This window comes from Lepidochelys kempii, chromosome 10, assembly GCF_965140265.1.
Source record: "Lepidochelys kempii isolate rLepKem1 chromosome 10, rLepKem1.hap2, whole genome shotgun sequence".
NCBI lineage: Eukaryota > Metazoa > Chordata > Testudines > Cheloniidae > Lepidochelys > Lepidochelys kempii.
This window is the reverse complement of record NC_133265.1, coordinates 6,355,035-6,379,825: the sequence shown is the minus strand read 5'-3', so window position 1 is coordinate 6,379,825 and position 24,791 is coordinate 6,355,035. Positions and strand designations below refer to the sequence as shown.

The window sequence follows — 24,791 nt, the reverse complement described above, 5'->3', positions numbered from 1 at the left end:
CACATCTTTCTTGTGGTGTGGGGCCCAAAACTGGACACAGTACTCCAGATGAGGCCTCACCAATGTCGAATAGAGGGGGACGATCACGTCCCTTGATCTGCTCGCTATGCCCCTACTTATACATCCCAAAATGCCATTGGCCTTCTTGGCAACAAGGGCACACTGCTGGCTCATATCCAGCTTCTCGTCCACTGTCACCCCTAGGTCCTTTTCCGCAGAACTGCTGCCTAGCCATTCGGTCCCTAGTCTGTAGCTGTGCATTGGGTTCTTCCGTCCTAAGTGCAGGACCCTGCACTTATCCTTATTGAACCTCATCAGATTTCTTTTGGCCCAATCCTCCAATTTGTCTAGGTCCCTCTGTATCCTATCCCTGCCCTCCAGCGTATCTACCACTCCTCCCAGTTTAGTATCATCCGCAAATTTGCTGAGAGTGCAATCCACACCATCCTCCAGATCATTTATGAAGATATTGAACAAAACCGACCCCAGGACCGACCCCTGGGGCACTCCACTTGACACCGGCTGCCAACTAGACATGGAGCCATTGATCACTACCCGTTGAGCCCGACAATCTAGCCAACTTTCTACCCACCTTATAGTGCATTCATCCAGCCCGTACTAGCTCAGATAATTGTGGAGACTGCAGAAGAGTGTGTGTAAGGCTCCTGCAGGGAAGATGCTGAGACCAAGGGAGCTATAACAGAGAGGAGGCTCCTGTGAGGAAACCCAGACAGAGTTTGAGCCCAGAAATCTGGGTGCCTAGATGCCAGAAGGATAAGCTCCAGGTAGGAAGAGCTGGGAGGATGAGCTGCGAGAACAGAATAGGACAGAAGACGAGCTCTGGGTGTGAGAGATGATACCAGAGCTAAGTATGGACTGTTGTGTGGTCATGGACTTCATTCTGGGACCCTGTGAACTGGTAAGAACAATTTCTGTTATTCAACTGGCCCCAGGCAGGGGTGGTGTTAACCCAGAGAGAAGCGCGTGTGAAGTTCTTAAGGGGCCCCGACGAGGTGGAAACTGAGGCAGGATGTAGCAAAGTGACCCTGGCCACAAGGGGGAGGGGACACTATGGAGGCAGCCAAACCCCATTACACAGTCAATAAATCTTAAAGTTCAACTCAACGGCGTCAATATCTGCTCACTACGAGAGAGTATGTCTGTATCGCCAGGTTTCCAAAATATTAAATAAAACCCTTTATATTACAATGTTTCAATTGCTATGACCAAAAACAGCCCCTAGCAAATTAACTGACTTATATTGAAGATTGTATACGTATTATTGTGATGTATTATTGGCATTGCACTGGCATTGCAAGTTCAAGTCCTGGACCAGGACACCATTGTGCCAGGTGCTGTACAAGCACAGAACAAATACACAGTCCCTGCCCCAGAGATTTTACCATCTAATACATCATTTTAAATTAATTGCTTGATATTTTGGTGCAAATAAATATCACATCAGACACTATCAAAGTTGGCTTCATCTTAAGTATTTTTCTAGCGATTAGATGACAAAGGAAAGAAACATCTTCAGATCCCCCTTTTATTACGACTGCTTACAATGTTACTCGCTAGAACACAGGGAGTGGAAAGGGAGAGAACAGCCCATCACGAAGGCACAAACAGGAAATCCTGCTTGTTGCTAAATACTGAAGTCCTATATTTTTCACTATTTTAACGGGAGGGAGCCTTTTTCCATCAAGTGGCCCTGGTGGGGGGGGGAGAGGGGGGAAATATACTTGTTAGAATGGGATTTGAGTAGAAAGGGCAAAGGTTGGGGATAAGGCTTTCATTATTCACCATAATAAGCCTGTGAAGCTCGTAACAGAAAGATATTAACAGTACTCAGCAGGGAGCTGCTTGGCTCAACACAGTCCAGTCCAGCTGATCAGTGTAAAAGCGATCTGTGGCCCGGGGCACAGGCCTGTAAGATACCAAGTGGAGAATGCTCAGCGCCCCGGAGGCACTCAACACCTAGCAAGAACAGGCTCATGGTCGGAGAGCTCGCTGAGTTTTGCCCCTCCATACTGTGCTCAGAGGGAGGGAGCGTGAGTCACTGGGCTGAGCCCATGGTGATGCTAAGCACCACTGGAAAGTGCTCAGTGCCCTTAGCTTCCATGCACTGGGAACACCTACCAGAAGGCCTGGGGCACCTCCCACAATCCCATTAGCTGCAGTGTTAAAGGAGCCCCCGCCCCCCCGAGCCTGACTGATTTAATTTATGTATTGCTCCTTCACAAGCTACACTGCAGGGTTTCCCAATGGTGAGTCTGGAAAAATTGTGTCTGCGTGAGGGGTGTGCGGGAAGTGAGGAAAAGACGCTGACATGCTGTCCTGCACTTACGCCGCTCTACTGGGAGGGGCAACGCCACAGGACAGACCCATAATTAGAATCTACTTGTCAGAACCAAGAGGATCCCGATTTCCTTTCATCTGGCCTCTCCTCATAAGCTCGTCCTTGAAGCAGTGGCTCTGGGAGAAGAGGTAGCTTGAAGCAGAGTGTCTTCGCCCTGGTAGGCTGACACGGTGACATGGGAGTACAATGGTCCTCTCCTTTCTTTGTTGTGTGTGTTCCTGGCTGCTATCAAATAGCGCCATGTTAGACCCCAGAAACAGCACAGTGATTCTGAATCACCTCTAACCAAACAGGGGCGTCAGTTAAGTTCCCAGAGATCTGGATATTCATGCCTACACATGCAGCTTTCTATTGATGCTCAATAGATGTTGTTTCCTGCGCTTGGTTGCTACCAATGGATCTAGCAAGAGCACCTCCGTTTTGTCAGTCATCGGGCTTCATCAAGGCTGGCCAGCTCACCAGGACTTCAAAGTCTGCCAGAGTGGATCCTCAATTGTCTGAGTTTTTAGGCATCGGCCCCACCAAGAGCTTCTGATAACTAGGGCTGTATGGTCTGCAAAGCCCTTTTAGAATCCCACTGATTTCTCTAAACATACAAATCTACATTGACTTGATAAGTGCAAGATGCTATTTTTATTATTACAGCATCAAGTTTAATGTAACAAGGTGCATCCCAAAGCGTGTTGTGGCAGCCAAAACATTTCAGCACAAAGAACATCTTGTTAAAGATCATCAGTACCAGAGAGATCCTTCTGCAAGGGATTAGATCCTACACTGCAGAGAGGATTTGATGTTAGTCATGTTCCACCTCTAACTTCTCTAAACTTTAGGGCTGCAGAAAAGGGCTGCTTTTGAAGACGGATATCAAAGTTGAAACGTTTCATGGAAACGTTGTTCAAACTGACACTTTTTACTTTGAAGTAATCAGTGGTTTTGGTTATTATGAGTCCCACTCTGCCTATACCCAATAAACACAGGGGTCGATTTGTGCTGAGCTGTTTTGAAATAGTTCCATTTTTAAAAGACCTGAAAGAAAGGAGATCACTATTTTTGACATCACTGAAACAGGGTGTGCATCCCACTTTGAGAGAGGTTCCAAACACTACCCAGGATCAGGCCCGAAATGACCCAGATTCTGGTTTTTAAAAGAAACTATAAAGAGGTGACAAATCAGTGTCAATAAAGTTGCTGAGTCTTCTTCAGCTTCCCTATACACTGATCCAATTATGGATGCATTGTGACTATTGTCTCCTAAAATGTGGCCTTCACAGAAGCATGCGTGCTGTAATTGCAGGACACATGTTTTAAAAGGGCAGCCTTAGCCCAAAGTATTAATCTAACAGGGGTGTTTAACTGGCATAACAAGCAGCATTAAAAGTAATTTAGCCTGTGTAGGATTAAACTAGGATATATTAACACTACTTATTATGTCCCATTAAACACCGCTATTAGGTTAATACTGGCCTTTTTAAAAAAAAAACGTTGTCATTATGCAACTGGGGTTTTAGAGAGCTAAATTTTTTAGGAGGCAATATTTGTCGTACATGATCATTTACCTTAATGGCCTGCTTTGCTAAATTCAAAGGGGAAATGTTATGCTGACCTCAACTAACTGAAGTATGCTGATTTTAGACCACTGTTTTAAAAGTAGCAGGACAAAGGCCCCAAAGCCACTTTTTGGTTTAACAAAGAAATTTGCGGGTTGAAGGGAGGGTGTGACACAGAGACAGATTGCACAAGACAACAAATAGACTATATGAACAGGACAGACTATTATGGGGTCTTTTCTCCTTAGGGTTACTGGTACAAATTCAACCCAATTTGGGAATATCATTACTACCAGAGGGGAAGGATGATCCAGTGGCTAGGACGCGAACCTAGGTCTGAGCAGCTCCAGGCTCAATTCCTTGTTCTGCCAAAGACTTCCTGTGTGACCTTGGACAAGTCAGTTATACCTACACTGTTAAAGGCATTTAGGTATTGCTGTGCCAGCACTCAACTGTAAGTCGGGTTTTGGCTCCTAACCGCTTAAATCCCTTTTGAAAGTGAGATTTAGGCTCCTAAATCTGTTAGCCACTGCAGTACTGAGCCCAGCAACACCTAAATACCCTTGGACCTTCAATTCTCTGCGCCTAAGTTCCCCATCTGTTCAATGGGGATAGCAGCCATGTCCTGCCTCACAGGGGTGTTGTGAGGAGACATACAAAGATTAAATGACTGTATAAGGGTCTCAGAGACAACTGTGAAGGGGACCAGATAAGAACCTAATATGGATAGAGCCCAAGTAAAACTGGTTGGTCTTTGTTCTTGTAAAAACATTTCAAGGGAAACAAAAGAGCTTTTGTGTTTGTTGATTTTTTCTCTTCAAACGTTCTCAGGTTTTTGTAAAAACAAAACAAAAAACCACCCTGAATTTTGGGGAGGTTTTAGCTAAAACGTGTCTGTTCTCTGCAGCTGAAAAAAATCAAAAAAGTTTGGCCGGGGAGGATATTTTTTGACAAAACCCCAAAGAATACATCATACGTGGATGTTTCCTGGCGAAATGCCCATTTTGATTAAGTCGGGGGGGGGGGGGGGGGGTTAAAGAAAATCCCTGTTTTGAACACAAATTTCAACCAGCTCTACTCTCTAGGCCATTTGGTTACCTTGGTGAAATAAATTAGTGGTAGCAGTTCTGTCCCTGGATAGGTTTTTAACATTCAAAACAAAGCAGCAGCATTAATTAGCACCCTCTTTGGCAGTGTTGCTGAGGCCTGAGAGAGACAGGCCCTGATTCTGAGAGACGGTCAGCCCCTACAGCCGCCACGGACTTCAGCAGGAGCTTCAGGTGCCCAGTCAGTCAGTGGGTCAGGCCCTTAATTGGCCCATTTGTGCTGCCACTGACATCAATAACCAAACATGCACTCACTGCAACAAGAGCAGGATTGGTCCCTGACCCTCTTCAAATGGTCCCTCAAAGCCTGGTTGGAGTGCGTTAGGTGGGTGAGGCAGTATCTACCCAGGCTGCACTTGTTCTGTAAGGATTTCCGTCTCTAGGACTGTCAGTCTGGCACCTGCCACCAGAGCCAAATTCACGTGAAACACATTGATTTTTCTTTTTGTAATCGGGGGAATAGTCCTGCTATTGTGGGGAACTTTCCTGGCTTCTGTACGACCCCGGTGAAGTGGGCTAGCGAAAGGATCTGAGTCCTCGCTCCCACTTCCTTTACCCAGTGGCCTCCCTGCCCTTGAGGACTCCCCTTCCACTCTCCTGTCTGGCAGAGTCCTCGGAACCCCAACAGGGCTGGGCCCAGGATTCCTGGGGGGCTCGACCCCCAACCCTGCTGCGGCCACCTCGGACAGGGGCTAGGGTGTCCCCACTCCGGGGTACTCTCTCTGCACTGGGAACCTCTCTGACCCACTGACCATTACGTACAATTTAAAGCAAATGCAAGTTATTTAATCAACAATTAATTTTAAAAAGAATCAGGAAAAATAGGAAAGGTTAAAGGAAACACATCACCCCGCTCTGTGGCAGCGAACATCACAAACAGTGTCTCTGGAACGTCAGGGCAGTTCACAGTCTGCTCCTTGTAAGTCCCAGGCCTTCTTCTCAGGCCCTGGCCGTGCTGCAGGGAGGCTGTGGGTTGGACACTTGCTCTGGTGGTGGCCACACGCTCTCAGGCTCTAAGTGGTAGGACCCTTCTGCCCAGTGTCGCCCCCGCCCTGTCGGGGTTACGATCCAAGCCTGGCCTGCAAAGCCCCTTGGCTGAGGTGTCTAACTGTGCTGGGCCCGCTGCCCAGGGTCCCCCTCGCTCTCCCCCGCTGCTCACCGCACCCAGCTCCGGACTGCTCCAGCCCCAGCCCCACCACTCGGTCTCTGCACTGCTGCTGCTGCTCTGGCTCCAGCTCCCTGGGCTGCTTCTTTGGCCCCTCTGCCTCTGGTTGCTGCAGCTCTGCTCCCAGGACAGGTCTGCTCTGCAGGCTGCTTCTGTGTCTCTGCACCCAGCACTGACCTGCTTCGTGGGCTGCTTTTCTGACCCCTCTGGCTCTGGTTGCTGCAGCTCTCCTCCCAGGGCAAGTCTGCTCTCTTTGGGCTGTGCCTCTGGCTTTGGGGCTGCAGATCTGCTCCCAGGACAGGGTCTGCTCTCTCTGGGCTGCTTTTCTGGTCTCTCTGGATCTGGCACAGCTCTGCTCCCCAGCTCAGCTCAGGCCCCTGCTTTCTCCTTAGCTTGGCCCCACTCTGTCTGACCCAGGCAATTCCAGCTCACACGGAGGATGGGACCTCCCTGGCCTCCTGACTCTCTGATTAGCCTGCCCACCCTGTCATTCAGGCTGAGCTGGAGCATTGGCCTCTCCCCATTGTTCCTGGGGTCTATCAGTCTCAGAGTCCTGGTTTCCCATAGACCCTTCCCCTTTTAATAGTGGGAGCTAGCCAACCAAAACACCCCCACTGAATGTTAGTAAGGAGGCAACAGTCCTCTTACATTTTCTTTATAAGCCTACGTATTTTAAGTCCTTGTCTAAGAAAGTGGTTCCTTTTCCTTTCCTCAAGGGCAGGCATTTTATCTGCTGTCTAACGAGATGAAGACATCCCATCAGACTAAAGCAAGAGTTAAAAGTGCTGTGCAAACAACTCAGGGTTCCCCAAACCACTCTGTATCTCCACCATGTGGCTACAGGAGACAGTTTAATTGCTCAGTATCTGACAGGTCTATAGACATCCACAGCCAAAAACAGAGACAGGGCTTGGCCCCTTATGAGCAGTCTTGTATCTGGCTTTGTTAATGCTCTGTATTGCGGAGGTTTTTTTAGAACACCAGAAGAATGGGAATCATAGAATATTAGGGTAAGGTAGGAAGAGACCTCAGGAGGTCATCTAGTCCAATCCCCTGCTCAAAGCAGGACCAACACCAACTAAGTTTAAATAAGGTTTTGAAGAATTGGCAAGATTCCTTATCTCCATGCAAAGAATAAAGATTGCTCTAGGGAAAGGCTGGTTCAGTGAATTGCATTACCTTTAAAATTGAACTTTTTAGTTTTAAACTAAATATTCCCATTTCTCTTTCACTTTGTGCAATTTCATAAATTGCTTTCAACGGCCCAACTCATCATGCATGTGAACTGATTGCACAAAGGAGGGATTCAAGACCCTCACCACTGGCACCAAGAGCAGAATTTCACTCTAGTGATAATGTAGGATTGGTCTCTGAATCTCTTTAGCTAGTCCCACTAAAAACAGGGTTGAACCAGTTAAACCAGTCAGGATTACTGACCATCATTAGACCAGAATGTTCAAAAGTGACCAGTGACTTTAAGGTGCCCAGTTTCAGACACCCTGCACCTGATTGTCAGAAGTCCTGAGCAGCCCAACTTCTGCTGAAATTAACAGGAACTGTGGGTACTCAGCACTTCTGGGAAAAAGAATCAATCTGGCACCCAAGAAACACACCCAAAGGTCACTAGCCCCATTGAAAATTTTGCTCTTACTGTCTCTGCCTTATTTCCAGCCAGAAAAATCCTTTGGTCCTTCAAAATCTGCACAAAGCCAGTCTCCAAAATCATATGCTCCTTTCTCTGGCTATGTCTACAACTGCACAGCACAAGCAGTTGTAGGCATATAGGGTATGTGTAACTACACGCTGCAGTAAAAAGCAAGCTGTGTCTACATTGCGGGCGCATGGCTACACACATTAGTGAAAGGCTCTGGCAGGGAAAGGCTCTGGCAACAGCGAGGCAGCGGGAGATGACATTGCTAAAAACAGCAGTGTAGACTTGGGGGACACTGCTTAGGTGTGTAGAGAGCCATGTCGGGTATATACCCACAGGGTTCAGGCATCTTTCCTCTGCTTACCTAAGCAGTGCCTGACCTCCTTCAACTGCTATTGATACCCATGCTAGCGGGATGTGCAGTGTACTCTACATGAGACTGGAAGAGTTGTGCAGTGTGTAGACGTACCTACTATCACCCACTTTCTCTCTCCTCCTGCTTGGTTGTTACACCAGCTTGTTGCATCTAGCCTTAACTGAGATTTTCAGATCTTTGGGGCAGGGACTGTCTCTTCCAATGTGTTTGTTCAATGGACCCTTGATGACTAGATCCTCTGGGCACTACTGACACAAACAATAACAGTAATTACTGATGTCACTGGAGTCACTCCAGACTTGTACTGGGTAAACAGAGTTGAATTTGGCCATAAGAATGGAACAGCCATGCACTAGTGCGGTCTAAGATTTCTACACCTGTTGTAAATTGGCTCAGAATGAAGCTTTTAATATTCTGCAATACCTGGGTTAGCTTCAGGTGCCAGGCACATTTACTCTAAGGAGGCTTGCCAATTTAAATGCAAAAGCTCATACCGTTCCCCAAGCATCAAGACAAAATTATAACCTTTTGTGTTAATGGGCACTTGTTCTCTTCAAAAGCAAGACAACCATACCCTGTTCAAATGAAAACTGACACCAAGAACGATAGCATGCTTCTCTCTCCAAGCATCAAGCAACATTTCAATCAATGCACTTTTACTATACAGTAAATCCACAAACTGGCAAACTCGCAGATGCAGTGATAGTTAAAGAAAATTGCACGTACTACGATGCGCTTGGAAGTCAAAGCTATAATGCAGATTGCTCTGCGGTTTTGCTGGTGTCCGCTTTAAACACCTTGTATAACTAACTGTTCAAGAAAAATCAATTATTGTATCGTGCTTCGTTTTGCCAACACGTCCACCAGACAGGCTGAATACACTGCTCTGAACGTCATGAAAGCTTTCCTCTTGTTTTCTCTGCACTTGGGATTAGCCTTATTTCAGCCACTGGTGGCCAGCAACTGGTATAGCTACACTGATAAAAACCACTTACTGTAGACAAGGACAGATGCAATTTGTACCAGTTGAGCTTACCCTGGTTTCAAGCAAGTGGTTCCCTCAACTGGTGAAAATTGTGGCTTTGCCTGTCTGTACTCGGGTTTTGCACTAAAGCAGGCAATCCGCAATGCAGAGACACACTGGCAGTGCGCAGTGTGGGTGAAATCAAGATTACCACTGTCTGTGCCTCTCAGTCTGGGACCCTTAACAAGCAGTACAGTGAATAAACCCCCTTTGATCTTCCCAAGTCGCAAGCTGGACGGGGATCTCACCAACAAGACTGACCGGAAAACAATTCCATTTCGTGGATGCTGATGAGGTTTCAAAAGTTGCTTTCGTTCCAAAGCTCAGCGAACACAAGGCCTTCCAAAATATTGTATGAAAAGTGAGAGCCAGATCTGCCCCCCAGAATAGCCAGGACGCTCAACTGGGATGCAGGAGACCCAGGCTTAAGTCCCTGGTCTACCTGATTCCACATCCCAGGTGAGTGCCCTAATCACCAGGGATTGGTTATTCTAAACTGGGTGCTCACTCTCATCCCCACCCCCACCCCTAGAAATTCCATCAGAAACCTGGAGAAACGGCCCAGCCAAACTTCTATCGAAACCGATAACTTTTCTGCAAAATGTTTGGGTTTTCTCTGAAATGGCATGTTTTGACCACCCAGGCCCTAATGCAAGTTAAATAAGAGTCAGGGCTACTCAAATTTAAATCCGGCTGCCTATGGCCATTTCTGCAATAGGAGGCCCTGACGGGGTGTGGTGAGGGCTATGGTGGGGGCATAGAGGTGGTATGTTGCCTGTACATCACCTGAGGATTCCCCCTGTACCAGGACCTTTCTCTCAGCAGGGAAACTGGCTGTTCTACAGGCTGATTAAGCTGCTGGTGCTAGTGAAAAGGGACATAAGAGAGACTCTTGCCCCTTATGGTGAAGTTCCAAGGAGGTAGCAGCGTTTATGCTACATTCCCCAGCCCTTCTTCCCATTCCAGTCAATCCCTTGAAGTTATTTTAAGCCGAGTTGCTTTGCATTTAACATTGTTCTACATTGATTTGCTCTGTAATGAGGCTATAAAGAGAGCACATCAATCCAGATTAGGTTCAGTCTGGTTGCTGTACTGCTACTCAAGGCTTGTGAGTTCATGTCAGGCATTGACAGAACTATGAATATGAGTGCTCACAAAGAGGAGAGTAGCCTAGTGGACCATTAGGGAGACCCTACAGGAAATCTGTCGGGATAACCTCCAAAATGGTGGAGATCTGCCAAAGTTTTATTCCACCCTACGGGATTATGGGCATTAGAGTTCGGAGTCTTCTTTTTGTCTTCTATTCACTTTGCTCTTTCTCAGTGATCCCTTGAATTGCAAAATGGTAAGGGAGAGTCACTTACAAATAGATATTACCTGATTAATAAAAACCAAGTTCAACTTAAGCTTCAAAGAGAGTTCCACCCTGTTTATAACAGGGATGAATTCACTCCTGGCCAAATTGAGAGATGTGGGTCCATTCCTGGCTCTGCCACCGGCCTGCTGTGTGACCTTAAGCAAGTCACTTCAATTCTCCTTGGCTCACTTTCCCCAACAATAAGCTGGCCATAATAACAGCTCCTCTCTTTGCGATCCTAGAGGAAGGGCATACGGACCACAGACTGAGGCCAGGGCCTGGGTTGGAGGGGACATGATCCGAGTTCTGTCTGGAGGGTCAAGACCAAGAGCAGCTCTCCGTACTAGTGTCACACCACAGGATCAGGTCAGAGTCAAGGTCAATGAGCCACACCAGGCCAACGCTAAGTGAGTCAGCCAAAGTTGAGTTATTGGAACTGAGGCAGGGCGAAGAGTCAGGAGCAGAGCAGAGGACCAGGAGAGAGGCCAGGTATGAAAGCAGGGCTGGGGCCAGAAACCAGGAGCCTGGCAAGGTATCAGGAGTGTGCAGCAGGGTCTGTTTAAAGAACCAAGCAGGTACCTGTCTAGTTGCACAGACAACCTCTAGGTGTTTTCCCCACACCTTAAACAGCATTCTTGGGACAACCAGGGAATGCCCTAGGCACTGCCAGTCAGGACCTCTGTGGGCGGGACAGCCGGTGGTGCTTGAAACTTTACGGCCCATATGCTGTTGTTCCTTGCTTTGGCAGTGTGGACAGGGCAGCTGCCCAGGAACTAGGAGATCTGGGTTCTAGGACTACAGAGCTTCCCACACAGTTATTAAACTCAGTAATAAACATCTTGGGCTAAATTCTCTCCTGATGAATGTATGCCACTGCCCTGCAGATGGGATTCACCCCTAGAGAGACAGGTGGTGTTTATACTGCAATCCTCCCTTGGGGACTCCACCAAGGGACAGCAGCTTCCATGTGGGTCTCTGTAGGAACCACCCACATGAAGGGGGATCACCATGACTGTACAAACTCAAGTCATGCTCCCACCCCAACCAGAGCCAATCAGGTACAGGCTACCTCCGAGAGGAGGGGTGACAGCTGCCTTCCACGGCCACATTCCTCTGCCCACTCCTCCTAGGGCCGGCAGGGTTGCTAGTGGCAAGGACCCTAATCTTTGGGTTATACCAGGGACAAGTCTGGCCTTTTTTATTAGAAACACAAGTTTCAATCATGTTTCCATTGAGGGCAAAGCTTCCCCTGATTTGCAGGAGCACAAGATTTAACCCACAAGAGCTCAGATAAAAACGTGTGAACCGCCCCTGGTTTTCCACCCAGCATTCGTGTTTCTACGAGGCATTAAAATTAACCCCTTATTGATTCACAAGTGGCCCTGGCGACCCACCAGTTTTTTGGGCACATCAGCAAGGAAGGAGGTAAGGAAACATCTGAAACCACCCACCAGAGTTCCATCGCTGCAGTACAGATTTATTCCTCACACACTGCATCCCTGCCGCACTGCCCAGAGTTAAATAAACACAGCTCTGAAATTTCAAAATAATAGCAGAGGAAGCGAGAGAGAAACCAAGAGTTAGAGGGAAGGAGGAAAATTTATGCTTTCAGCTGAGCTCTAAAGTGAATTGGAGCATTGATGAGGGGGAAGCGAGAGTGCAATGAAGTGCCCTTGTGCAGTAGCTACCCTGTTTCCAACCACAAAAGGGAAAGAGGAACAGATTGGTTCAAAATCGCCCTTCTTGTATTTATAGCCTGTCCCTTCACACCTTGCCTTACTCTGGACTCTACCTGCTCTGCTTACGCAGCCTCGAACTCCTGAACCACTTCACATGGTCTAGCCTCTTTGGATGAGAAAGCCTCTTTCTCTGCAGGATCTATCACTTAGAACAGCCTGTATGCATTTATCACGCACCCATCTCCATGGGCCAATTATCTGATTTCGAAAGGTGGGGGAAACTGAGGCACACGCAAGCTAAATGGTCTGTTCAAATACAAACAAGCAGCATGTGGAAGAGCCAAGACAATATCCAAGATCATTCCTTCTACTCCTCCCCATTTTAACAATCTTTTGGTTCTTTCTTAAGTGCATCACGAGACACATCTTTTCCTCTTAATTCGCTCTCCCTGTGCTCCTATTATTTAAGCTCTACGTTACTTAACTCTCCAATATGTTTCGAGGTACAGTTTGCAGGAAAGACAAACTACACTGAATAAAATTGTATCTTCTGTTTTAATTTGTTTCAGAGGCTAATTACCAGTTTTATTGGGTTTCTGAGCATGAACATGTACTGCATTTTATATCTGGCACAGCTGTGTTGCAGAAAGTGGTCCTTGGAGTATAAGAACTTCTGTATTTTGTTTTTAAAACAGTTGGGGAACGGGAGATAACAGATGATAGCCTTGCATTAAATAGGTTCCATCTTTCATCCTTATCTTTTTCCCAATGTCAATATATAGATTTTCCTGGTAGTCCTTCCCACACCAGTTATACATTTTCAGACAAAGAGGATGAGGGGTAATAGTGACCCAAATCAGTAAATGACCACTTCTGAGGATCTCTTAATACACCCACACTGGAACATTATTCCTGAAGTGAGAGAGAGTTTCTAAAGCATAAGTGTGTTCAAATGGAGCTATCTGAAAAGAGGCCCTGGCCTATTTCTGTTCTGCACTCCCAGGAGGGGAGTAAAGGCTAGCGATTGCAATCCGCCTACTGCACAAGAAATAGCCTATGGGAAAAGAGAAGCTCCACTTTAGGTTACTGCAAAGATTTATCTTGTTTAGAAATGTTATAGTTGCTCAGATCAGGGTTAAAACATGAGCGAATGCAGCTTGAAATTCAGAAAGCACTTGAAGTCTGGGAGAATTAGGAGAGTGCCTTTTTGGGCAGCAAACTAATGAGGTGAAAAGTGATTTGTATGCATCCCTGTGAAAACAGGTAACATCATTCCACTTTACCACCTGCATAACGATTAATCTGAGCCCTACAGTAATGGTGTTGAAATGAACGACTCTTAAAGAGGCATTAGCGGGATTATAACATCTTTGTTGTTTGTGTTAAACCAATATTTAATAATCCCCTCCTTTAATGGGTCATTACAAATTAATTTGAAGAGTTCTGCAAATGTGTTCAGACACGTCTGAATGAATTCATGGGGCAACTGCTTATCATGAAGCATGTACCCACCAACATCTGCAGAAGATCTTTTGAGACAGTGCATTGAACAGCAATGGAATCTCTTTGAGATTGATCCAAAACCTATGAGAGTGAATGGAAAGACTCCCATTAACTTCAATGTATTTTAAATAAGACCCTCAGTCCCTGAAGCCTTAAAAACAGATCTGAAAGTTGAGAGTTAGTTGAAAAATTCTTCAGTTGGACAAAATAAAAAATTCAAAACTGGAAAAAAAACGTTTTTCAGTTTGTGTTTTTTTTCTCCTCTCCCCCTTTTCACTGGAAAAATGGAAAACCGGGGTGGTGGTGGCGGGGGGGAAATGGATGGGAAAGAAAAGAGAAAAATGGAAACAAATTTTAAAAATACATTTTCAGGGTTTGGGTTTTTTTTGAGAAATGGAAACCATTGAAAAAAAGTCAATGAAAATTTTCATTTTTGAAAAATAAAATTGTGGTTAGAAAAAAACCCTCTTCTTTCTGAGCAAGACTTCTTCTTTCATATGCATCACAAGTCGATATCTAGATCACCAGCCCTCTGACTGCTCCTTCATTGGGGATAGGACGGTGTTGCAGTTCACCTTTCAATATTCTAATTGCCACCACCATGTTAGATCATCTGCGTTGCTGCCCCGCAGTCACACTGTGAAGATGGGCTAAGCCAAATTTCCGCATTCTGGCAGCTCCTCTGCCATTCCAGTCAGCGGCTTGTTAAATCTAGTCCAGGATCTGCGTCCCAGGCTGCAAACAGGTGGACGTAAGTTAGGGCTTGTGAAATTCATCAGCACGCCTGCCTCTCTATCCCAGAACTTGTGGCACCTTAGAGACTCACCCATTTATTTGAGCATGAGCTTTCGTGAGCTACAGCTTACTCCACCGGATGGTGAGTCTCTAAGGTGCCACACGTCCTCCTTTTCTTTTTGCGGATACAGACTAACACGGCTGCTCCTCTGAAACCTACCCCAGAGCTGCTATCCCTCTGTGGGGACATAGCTGTGGGCACTGAGATGCCGCTCCTCACCCGAGATTCAGCAGTGCAGGATATCAGTGCGCGAACAGCTGCTGCAAAAGGGTAGCATACAGTCAGTCGTGGCGAGTCAGCAGGAGCTGCAGATGGAGGTGTTTTCTTCCGGAGGCGGGCAGAACTTCCTGTAGGAAGTGTGGGCTACTTATTTGCACATATCGGAACCACTGTCAGCCTTGCGTGCCGCAGCTTGTTTTCATCCGTCACAGCGCTCCATGGAGTTATAAGGGTCATGGCACCCCATCAAAGTCTGGGGGGAGCTGTTCTGAGTCAACACACATAAATTAAAGGTTAATGTGCGGCTAAGGCAACCACTAATGATACGGGTGGCTGTGTTCACCTCCAAATCAAGGAGATACGCATGCCGTTCTCTGCCCCAAACTGCTGCATAATATTTCGCCGGAGCGAACACCACCCCCAGGACTGCACAACGCTTGCTTCTGCTCCTGCTCGCCTCTGGATCAAGACAGTGTAGAAAGCGATCTTTTAAAGTATTCTACATGGGATCAGTATGTTAGACTGTGGTCCAGTCTGATTCCTAAATAAGTGACAACTGGCTGGAAAGAGAATAGACAATCCTCAACGTTGTCAGCATCATGACCAGGATGTGGGCAGTCAGGCCTAATAGTCGGAGCCATGGGGGTGGCCAGACTTGGAGGTTAAAGAGGAGCTGAGCCAAGATGGAATCAAGAATCAGGACCACAGGACACCCCGGGGCTTAGCCAAGAGCAGAGGTGAGGGTCAGAGCCAGGGATCAGAAGCCGAATGCCAGAGCCAACGAGTGAGCTGGAGCTGGGGTTGGGAAGTGGAACCAGGCACGGAGCCAAGGGTGTCAAGGAAGGGGAAGGCAGGAACTGAAGTGGGCACAAGAGCAGAGTGGGTAGGAAACGGGATCAGGTGTGGAAGCGTTGAGCAGCTGCTGAGCTCTGGCTGCTGCTGGCTCCAGAAGTAGCTGAGCTCTGCCCCTCTACCACTCAGGCAGCCCCGGCCCGCGCTGCGGGGTCAGCGATGTGCAGAGAGGAGACTGACCTGGCTCCCTGACAAACACAGGGGTTGAGTGGCCAGGTGACTGTGCAGGTGAAAAGCTGTGGCCACTGACTTGCACTGAGTCTAAAGGTAAGTGGCCAGAGAATTCATGTCCTGGCTGAGTGACCCTGCACTATCGTGCCGCTCATTACCCACATCTGCATACATGTACTGAGCTGGTTTTTTTGTTTTGTTTTTCTGGTTTGAACCCTTTATTGGGACATGCTAGCCATTCACGCCGTCTTGGTAGCCCGGGTTCTCTTCTTCTTCACCACCACTGGCTTCTGGCTCTGCAGGATGGCGCGGCACAGAGCGGCCTTGCGCAGATCCCTGCGGTCGTTGTTCTTGCGGATGACGTGGCGCAGGCTGCTGAGCGTAGCCCGGGCGTTCTTGTTAAGGGTCGTCTTCTCATAGGATGTGGCTGGCCTGCCCGTTTCTTCAGCACCACCATGATCCTCTTCCCGTCCGCCGCGGGCTCCACGCCCACCGTCTTGCGATGGATCAGCGCGTTGTAGAGGAAGGAGTTTCTGGCCTTCAGGTTGTTCGGCTCGGTGCTGTAGGTCGTCAGCTTATACGTTGAAAAGGAGAGGAGCTAGAATAGATCCTTGCGGGAGTCTGTTACAGAAGTGCCTATGCTGGCTGACTTTGTCTCCAAGATGAGACACCAGTTTGTTACTATTTCCATGATCCACTGTCGCACAGGTTTACAGAGACTCGCCGGCAACACCTTCCTGGTTGGCCCCACGTACCAGACAGCATCACATGCAGCTGACATGTGACGAGTGACAAGTGGAGTACCCCAAGGGTCGGTCCTGGGGCCAGTTTTGTTCAATATCTTCATAAATGATCTGGAGGATGGTGTGGATTGCACTCTCAGCAAATTTGCGGATGATACTAAACTGGGAGGAGTGGTAGATACGCTGGAGGGGAGGGATAGGATACAGAAAGACCTAGACAAATTGGAGGATTGGGCCAAAAGAAATCTGATGAGGTTCAATAAGGATAAGTGCAGGGTCCTGCACTTAGGACGGAAGAACCCAATGCACAGCTACAGACTAGGGACCGAATGGCTAGGCAGCAGTTCTGTGGAAAAGGACCTAGGGGTGACAGTGGATGAGAAGCTGGATATGAGTCAGCAGTGTGCCCTTGTTGCCAAGAAGGCCAATGGCATTTTGGGATGTATAAGTAGGGGCATAGCGAGCAGATCGAGGGACGTGATCATTCCCCTCTATTCGACATTGGTGAGGCCTCATCTGGAGTACTGTGTCCAGTTTTGGGCCCCACACTTCAAGAAGGATGTGGATAAATTGGAGAGAGTCCAGCGAAGGGCAACAAAAATGATTAGGGGACTGGAACACATGAGTTATGAGGGGAGGCTGAGGGAGCTGGGATTGTTTAGCCTGCAGAAGAGAAGAATGAGGGGGGATTTGATAGCTGCTTTCAACTACCTGAAAGGGGGTTCCAAAGAGGATGGCTCTAGACTGTTCTCAATGGTAGCAGATGACAGAACGAGGAGTAATGGTCTCAAGTTGCAGTGGGGGAGGTTTAGATTGGATATTAGGAAAAACTTTTTCTCTAAGAGGGTGGTGAAACACTGGAATGCGTTACCTAGGGAGGTGGTAGAATCTCCTTCCTTAGAGGTTTTTAAGGTCAGGCTTGACAAAGCCCTGGCTGGGATGATTTAGTTGGGGATTGGTCCTGCTTCGAGCAGGGGGTTGGACTAGATGACCTTCTGGGGTCCCTTCCAACCCTGATATTCTATGATTCTATGACACATCGACAAGAATGGCGCTGCCCTTCCTGTCCGCCTCAAAGGCATCTTCAATGTGTTAGGTGGGTGACTTGATCTTGGGTACACCATCCTCACCTGAAGCCAGCCTGAACAAAGGGCTCAATAACCTCACTGATGCACATCATAAGCAGTCTCTCCATAAGCTTATATGTGACACAGAGGAGAGAGATAGGTCCACCCATCTCTTTTGCGAGGGCGCCAGGTGGGATATCGCTGGGAAGTGCCTAAGGGCAAAGGCAGGTGGTCTCTGATTTGCGACCAGGATGCGAACATGATTGCAAGCACCCTACAGAGACAGGACTGTTGCACTAACTGCCTCCTTCGCCCCGCCGGGCAAACGTCACCCCCCTTGCAATAACTCATTCGGAGTTTGGGGAGAAGGATTGTTTGTTATTAACTTGCAACTGACTGGAGACTACTAAACTCAGTCAAGATATAATTTGTAACCATAGGAAACCTTTATTGGAGTTGGGCTCACATTATTTTGGCAAGAAGAACATCAGGGAATAAGTACATCGTACTGGCAAACCGCCACGGCCGCCTTCCCTTCCAGAACTCATATTAAGATGCTGGCCCTTCACTGTTCAGAAAGCAAAGGCCACGGATTTATTTTACAACACAGGCAGCCTTAGCTCTACATGGAGGAGAAAAAACAAACTGGTAAAGTCAGGACGTATACTCCCACTTGATCCCCACAAGCAGACCTGTGTCAACAGGGACTAAATCCCCACAGTAGTTGGAGGGGAATGTTAGGGGGGACCGGATGTCAGCTGCCGGTGCATGTCGACAGTGCTGCTCCATAAGATGGGAATCCTTATCTGTCTAAATGCTAACAATACACCTCTCACTTATATACTGTATCACTTTTCATCCATAGATCTCAAAGCACTTTTCAAAGGAGGAATGATTTTAGAGATGTGGAAACTGAGGCACATAGCAGGCATGTGACTTGTCCAATGGCAGAACTAGGAACGGAACCCAGGGCTCCTAAGTCCCAGTCCAGTGCTCTAGCCACTAAGACACATTGCCTCCTATAAGAACTAGCCCACTAAGTGAGCATACCCCTGTAATGTGGCAGAGTCCTCTAAGAGTTGGGGAGGGAAGATGCTGATTTAGTGATATACTGGACAACAAAAACCCTTTAGTTCTTTCACGTATGGAGTCCTGTTACTGTAACGGAAGCTGAGCAAGCACATGGGATGAAGGATGCATGGGAATTCTGGGTAGACCTACCCTTAGGCAGTAGGTGCCTTTTGACTTCCCATTTCTATAAGACAGTATCAGAGGCATTGCTCCTCCCAGATCACCCCTGAACCTGCCTATTCCTAGAGAGATGGTATAGAAGAGCAGCTTCCTTTTCAGTGTGGGTCTCACTCTGGAGCCAAATAATCCTGTCTCTGATCAACCCATACAATGGGTCTACCACTGTGACAGTTACAGGGCAGAGTGCCAGACCCACACCAGACATTCAGGGAAGAATTTCCTTGGGAATCCAAAAAAGCACATACCATTCAATTCTGCCACTAATTCTGGTGTAATTCCCATATCTGAGGCATGACATGCTATATTGGCTTATGCCCTTTCCATCCTCAACATATTGTTAGGCGAGGGGAAAGGATTAGATACTTTCGGCCCTAGACTGCACTGGAGGCCATTTTATGCAGTACAAACACACCACAAAAGGCAGCCCCTACCCCACATAAGTGTTAACAATCGCTTGAAATTAATACGGGCATTTCACACCGTTCAGAACGATTGTTTCAGGCTGTAGGCAGACTCGGGCAGACATAGCTGCATCAGTTTACACTTGGGTCACGTTCCACAGGTTTGCTTTGAAACCAAAAGGGCTAAAGACATTTTGTGTATTTTTATTAAAGCTGAGATCCTGGAAAACAGAAGGGCAGCTGCCATAAAAAAAGTATTAATTCCCGGAACTACTACAAAACAGCCCAGTTCAACCCCTGAAGTCAACAGAGTTCAACTAGTTTTACAGTGTGTGTGTGTGGTGGTGGTGGGGGGGGGGGGACGACAGAACTAGACCCTTATAGAAAAGTTTAAAAAACCTGACATAAGAAAAGGTTAAAACTCGGCACGTTTAGTCTTGAGAAAACAAAACGGGGGGGGGGGGGGACCTGAAAACAGTCTTCAAATATGTTAATGGCTGTTATGAAGACGGTGATCAACTGCTTTCCATGTCCACTGAAGGTAGGACAAGAAGGAATGGGCTTAATCTGCAACGGAGATTGAGGTTAGATATTAGGAAAAACTTTCTAACTATAAGCATAGTTAAGCACTGGAACATGCCGCCTAGGGAGGTTGTGGAAACCCCGTCACTGGGAATTTCTAAGCACAGGTTGGACAAACACCGGTCAGGGCTGGCCTAGGTTTACTTGGTCCTGCCTCAGCACAGGGGGCTGGACTGGAGGACTTCTCAAGGTCCCTTCCAGCCCGACATCTCTATGATTCTATGAATACAAACCCCTGCAGTGATACCAGGTAGGACAATCTCAAAGGGGATCAGTCCTTGGCTTTCAGGGTACATACTGATCCCCAAATAAGGAGAATGAAAGTGACTTTTCCTTTACTTTATACACATGAATTTTAAACCTTACTAAGATGCATCAACTCCATATCACCACTGGAGACAGCATGCTTGTCTAGGTGGGCCATTGGCCTGTTCCAGGATGGCAGAGCCTCTCTTCCTATTAACTGTAGTCTTTCCAAATGCTTTGCAAATCTATGTTAAAAAGCCTCAGTACTTGGATAAACTGACACCGTCTAGATTCTATAACCCAGGGCACCGAGACACAATTACACGGTGTCGAACAACAAGCTTTGCCCTCCCTTGTGAAGCTCATAAAATTACCAATTTCATGGTTGATTTTCCTCTTTGCTCTTCTCTGCCTCTAACTCGAGTCTTCCCCACCTGTTCACATATTCTGTGCCGGAGAAGAGCACGCTGTGCCAGGGACTTTGAAATAGTCTCAAGCTACACAAGGTCTTTCTTCATTACGATGGAAATATCCCTGCAGTTTGCTCCGCTCAGCACCCCTCAGTCATTTCCTTTCAAGCGTGCTGCAGAGCGCCCTGTGCCATTCATTGGCAGATCCGACGGCGTCATCCTTTTGGTGCATTGAGCATCAGGCTGTGTACGCAGCCGTTCAAAGCCACCAAATGTCCCCCACCAAATGTCCCCCAAATGTCATCGCATTACACCCTGCATAGCAAAATTAGCAGCTCACTCATTTTCTGCAAGTTTTCCCTGGTTCTTAGGACCCAGGCATCCCTTGGCATTATTGTCTCTCATGAGCTGCTTCTAGCCTCATTCCCAGCTTTCGTAATCTTAATAACTTTAACTGAAGGAAGGAAGATGAAGTCAAACTCCCAGATATTGGAAACCCTTACAAACCCCTGCTGGTAGCTTGTCCTGCGTGTCTTTGCAGTAGCCTGTGCGACTCTCAAGGCCTGATCCTCATTGACACCAAGACCCCTTTACGCTGCTCTGGCAATGTAAAGGCTCACTGAAGTGGACATAAATTATACTTCTCCAATTAAGATCCCATTTCATTGCTGGAGCCATGTAAAGTAAATGTAAAGCATAAGTCAGAGCCAGGCCTTCACTTTCCCGTTGTTTCCCCACGAATGCAAGCGACAGGGTTCAGATTTTCACTCGCTGTTTATTGATTTCATTGTTGTTTTACTCCATGCTGACTGCTGAAAGCACCAGAGGAGATCAGTAGCCCGTATAGATTAGCTGCTAGCCATATATTTGGAGTATCACGGGTGTAACAGATAGACATGCTAAGGAATGAATTCCATCCCCAATACAATTCACTCGTAAGTCCATGAATGCGGAAGGGAAGAGAATGACATTGCTAAGCGCTGTTGAGATAGAAACATCATCACATTTTAATAAAAAGCACCTAGGATGCCTAAACTGCATGTGTTTCATTTCACATCCCCGCTGTGCTATGAATGAGATGTGAAAAACTAGCTCCACATTAATCAAAAGTTTCAGGTATTCATTGTGGGCCATCAAGAATCTACTCAAAGGGAGAATGGGTAGGATCAATCATGCACGGATTTCCCATGTTGGGCTCATTTTTATTTAATGGTACAGTTCTCTAAGTCATACATCTCAGGTGGCTTCGCTTTAAGGTAGCGTAGCTTAATGTTTATAGCAACAAATCTGATAATCAAATAGAGTCTGGAAAATGACAAAGTGTTTATTTTCCTCGCATGAGGAATTCTTATAAAGCAGCTGAAACATTCCATTTAAAAGCCATTTACATGGTGTTGCTTGGGGTATTGTCATAAATCAGGGGAAGTATCCTTCTGAATAATTTCATAGGTCTGCCTGCCAAAAAATAATCACAGGCTGGAATTGTCTCTTCATGGCTTTATGAAAGAGCGCCAAATGCTAAGAGTAGGGGTTGAGCAGACCCAAAAAGGCCTGGACGTTTGGGGCCCAGATCCTGAGAGTCATTTAAAAGGTATGTGCGACTAGTGCCAAATCCTGACCGTGATGAATGCAAATTGGCCAAACTCTGATCCCCTAATTCACATGAGTCATTCCCATTGGTGTCAATAGGGCTACTCTCAAGAGTAAGGCAAACTGGATTCTGCCCAGTGTCAAAACCACCAGAGTATTAATTTAGTTGATAGCGATTTAACCATAGAGCTATATTGCTCCTCAGCAAGCCACAATACTCTCTAAACAATGTTTTTAAATAAACAAGTCACTCAGTCATGCTAGAACCAAACAAGGAATATGACATAAAAATGAGCGCTTAAAGTGCCATCCCAAATAACCGGCTAAATGAAGAACCTTCTTTGAGGCTTGAATAATTGTGATTAATTTCAGACCCGGCTAAGGGCTGAGATTTGCAAAGTTGCCTAGGAGGGGGGTTGAATGCCTAATTCCCTTTAAATGTGATGTACTGGAGAATACTGGAGCTTTCATTAGAAGTTCTTGTTAGAATCATAGAACTGGAAGGGACATCAAAAGGTCATCTAGTCCAGTCCCTTGCACTTGTGGCAGGACTAATTATCTAATTATTATAATGTATTTGTAGAATGTTTTCTTGTTAGCCTTTATTGTCTCTACTTTGTTTGAGCTCATTTTGTGCCTTGGCCTTCCACTCCAATTTATAGGCCAAAAAAGCTTGGGGAAGTTTGGAAAAGTTTTGAAGAAGCAGCAAGAACTTTTGGAAGGTTGTCCAACCCTCCAAGCAACTGCGGGCTAAGATGCACCAAATAAAGCAATGCTTCAGGATGAAGAGTTAATTCATGACCTGTCAATTCTTATTTTTTCTAGTAATCCTATTAAAGCTAATGAGACAGCTCACCTTAATCAGGGTTGCAAGACTGGGCACTAGGACACAAAAGCACATAAGGAACAGGTCTGATCCCTTTGCCGCGAGAGGCAATGGCTAACCTTACCAGTCAGTCCGTCTCATAAGGCGTTGTTCTCCAAGAGGCATCTAAAAATTGCATGAAACCTGGACAGGATCCAGCACATGATTGGATCAGATTCAGGACACACTCCATGAACCAAATACACACTTTACTTACATTGTAAGCTCTTTTGGTCATTGTATTTGTGCCTAGGCCTGAATCCCTGATTGCAGCCTCCAGTTACTACCGCAACATAATACCTAATAATTTCTGGAGTAATTCCAATCAGTAAGGCACACCGGGAATGAATTTGGCCAGTATCTTTAGAGTTTCAACCATCCCATTTGCTACTGGCTGCTCCCAAACATAAAACTAACAAACCCAGTCACTTTGTTTCGCCGACATCTTATCTATTTGGCATGATGTACTTTTCGGTATCATGAAATTGCTCTGCCTGCCAAGAACGTATGCCAGTGAAAGGAGGAATTAAAGTGATAAGAAGTTGCGAAGAGCTGCAGAGCTGGTTGGAGGAAAGTGAAGAAAGTGCAGCTTGGTAGACACATAAAAACAAGGCTACGTCAACAGAACAACGGGACTTAAGTAGGTCTACAGACATTGTAGGACAATACAATATATATTGTTAGCTGGAATGCACCTGCACAGAGCAATCACTGTCCATGTTTTGATAAGAGACTGTTAAATGCCCACTCCCGTAAACACAAGTCACATTTTGTAGAGATACGAGTTTTAAAACTCACATTAAAATGCCTCAGTTGCCTCGAAGCTGATTCGTGCTTGGCTATGGCAAAGGGAAAGACACGTGGCATGCATGGTTCACCACAGCATCTACATTTTATTTACAATAAACTGACGGAACGAAATGTAACGGGTGGAAGGAGCGCAGGAAGCGGCGATGAAGGGTGAGGAAGCCTATGTTTCAATTCATCACCCGCACCACAAAGGCAGTGTTCAAACAACATGATGGGTCTGGCTTATATCAGCCGGAGCCAGGAAATGCAGGGTTAAGGCTGACTTGAGCTTGGTCCTTAAGTCACCCCATGGTGATATGTGTTCTTAAGATGCCAGGTCTGCTGCAATACCTCAGGCTTCAACAGGATGACTTAATGTTTACTATTTGCTCTCTTACACAAGATGAGATTCCAGAGGGGTTTTCTGAGGGCTCCCGTTTCCCACTTTTAACCCTTCCCATCTCGTTATGGCACCCCTCCCTCTGGCGAGGAAGGCTGTGCAAGTTGCCATCAGATGAACAGCAGTGACCTCTAGATAGTAACAAAATACTATCCAGCCTTACCCAACAGGAGCTCTGTCTATAGCACACGCCCAGCTCCTGTTAGCTCCGAGGTTCAGTGAGCATGTGATCCACAGTCTGATCTGACATTTGCACGGACACTAGACTGCAGGGCTGGCTTGATGAAATTATTTCTGGGCAGTCTGTCCTCCTGTGTAAATTTCTTTCCTACCTGAGTACGATCAAAGATTGTCAGCCAGTGGTTCCGAGTGTGATTTCCCCATCCCTTTGATATATTTGTGAGTCAAACATTGGGCTAAATTGGTCCCTGGTATAACTCCACCGACATTGTTGGACCAAGGATGATTCTGACCCATTCTGCATAACCAGAAACATATACAGACATCTTTAAATGTATCTTGGTGACACCCCTATTGAGAACTAAACTGGCAGCTATCAGAACAAAGTGATAAGAAACAGGCACCTGCATCTGCATCATTTTGCCTTCCTGTCTTCGGGGAGGTCGGATCCCACACCCCTTA

At 46.6% G+C, this 24,791-nt stretch overlaps 1 protein-coding gene and 1 pseudogene across 1 annotated transcript in view; both read right to left on the bottom strand.

Moving 5' to 3' along the window:
• CACNA1H (calcium voltage-gated channel subunit alpha1 H) overlaps positions 1 to 24,791 on the bottom strand; it is a 478,577-nt gene that overhangs the window by 436,983 nt on the left and 16,803 nt on the right. The window lies entirely within an intron of this gene.
• Positions 16,001 to 16,586, bottom strand: LOC140917845 (large ribosomal subunit protein eL28 pseudogene; annotated as a pseudogene).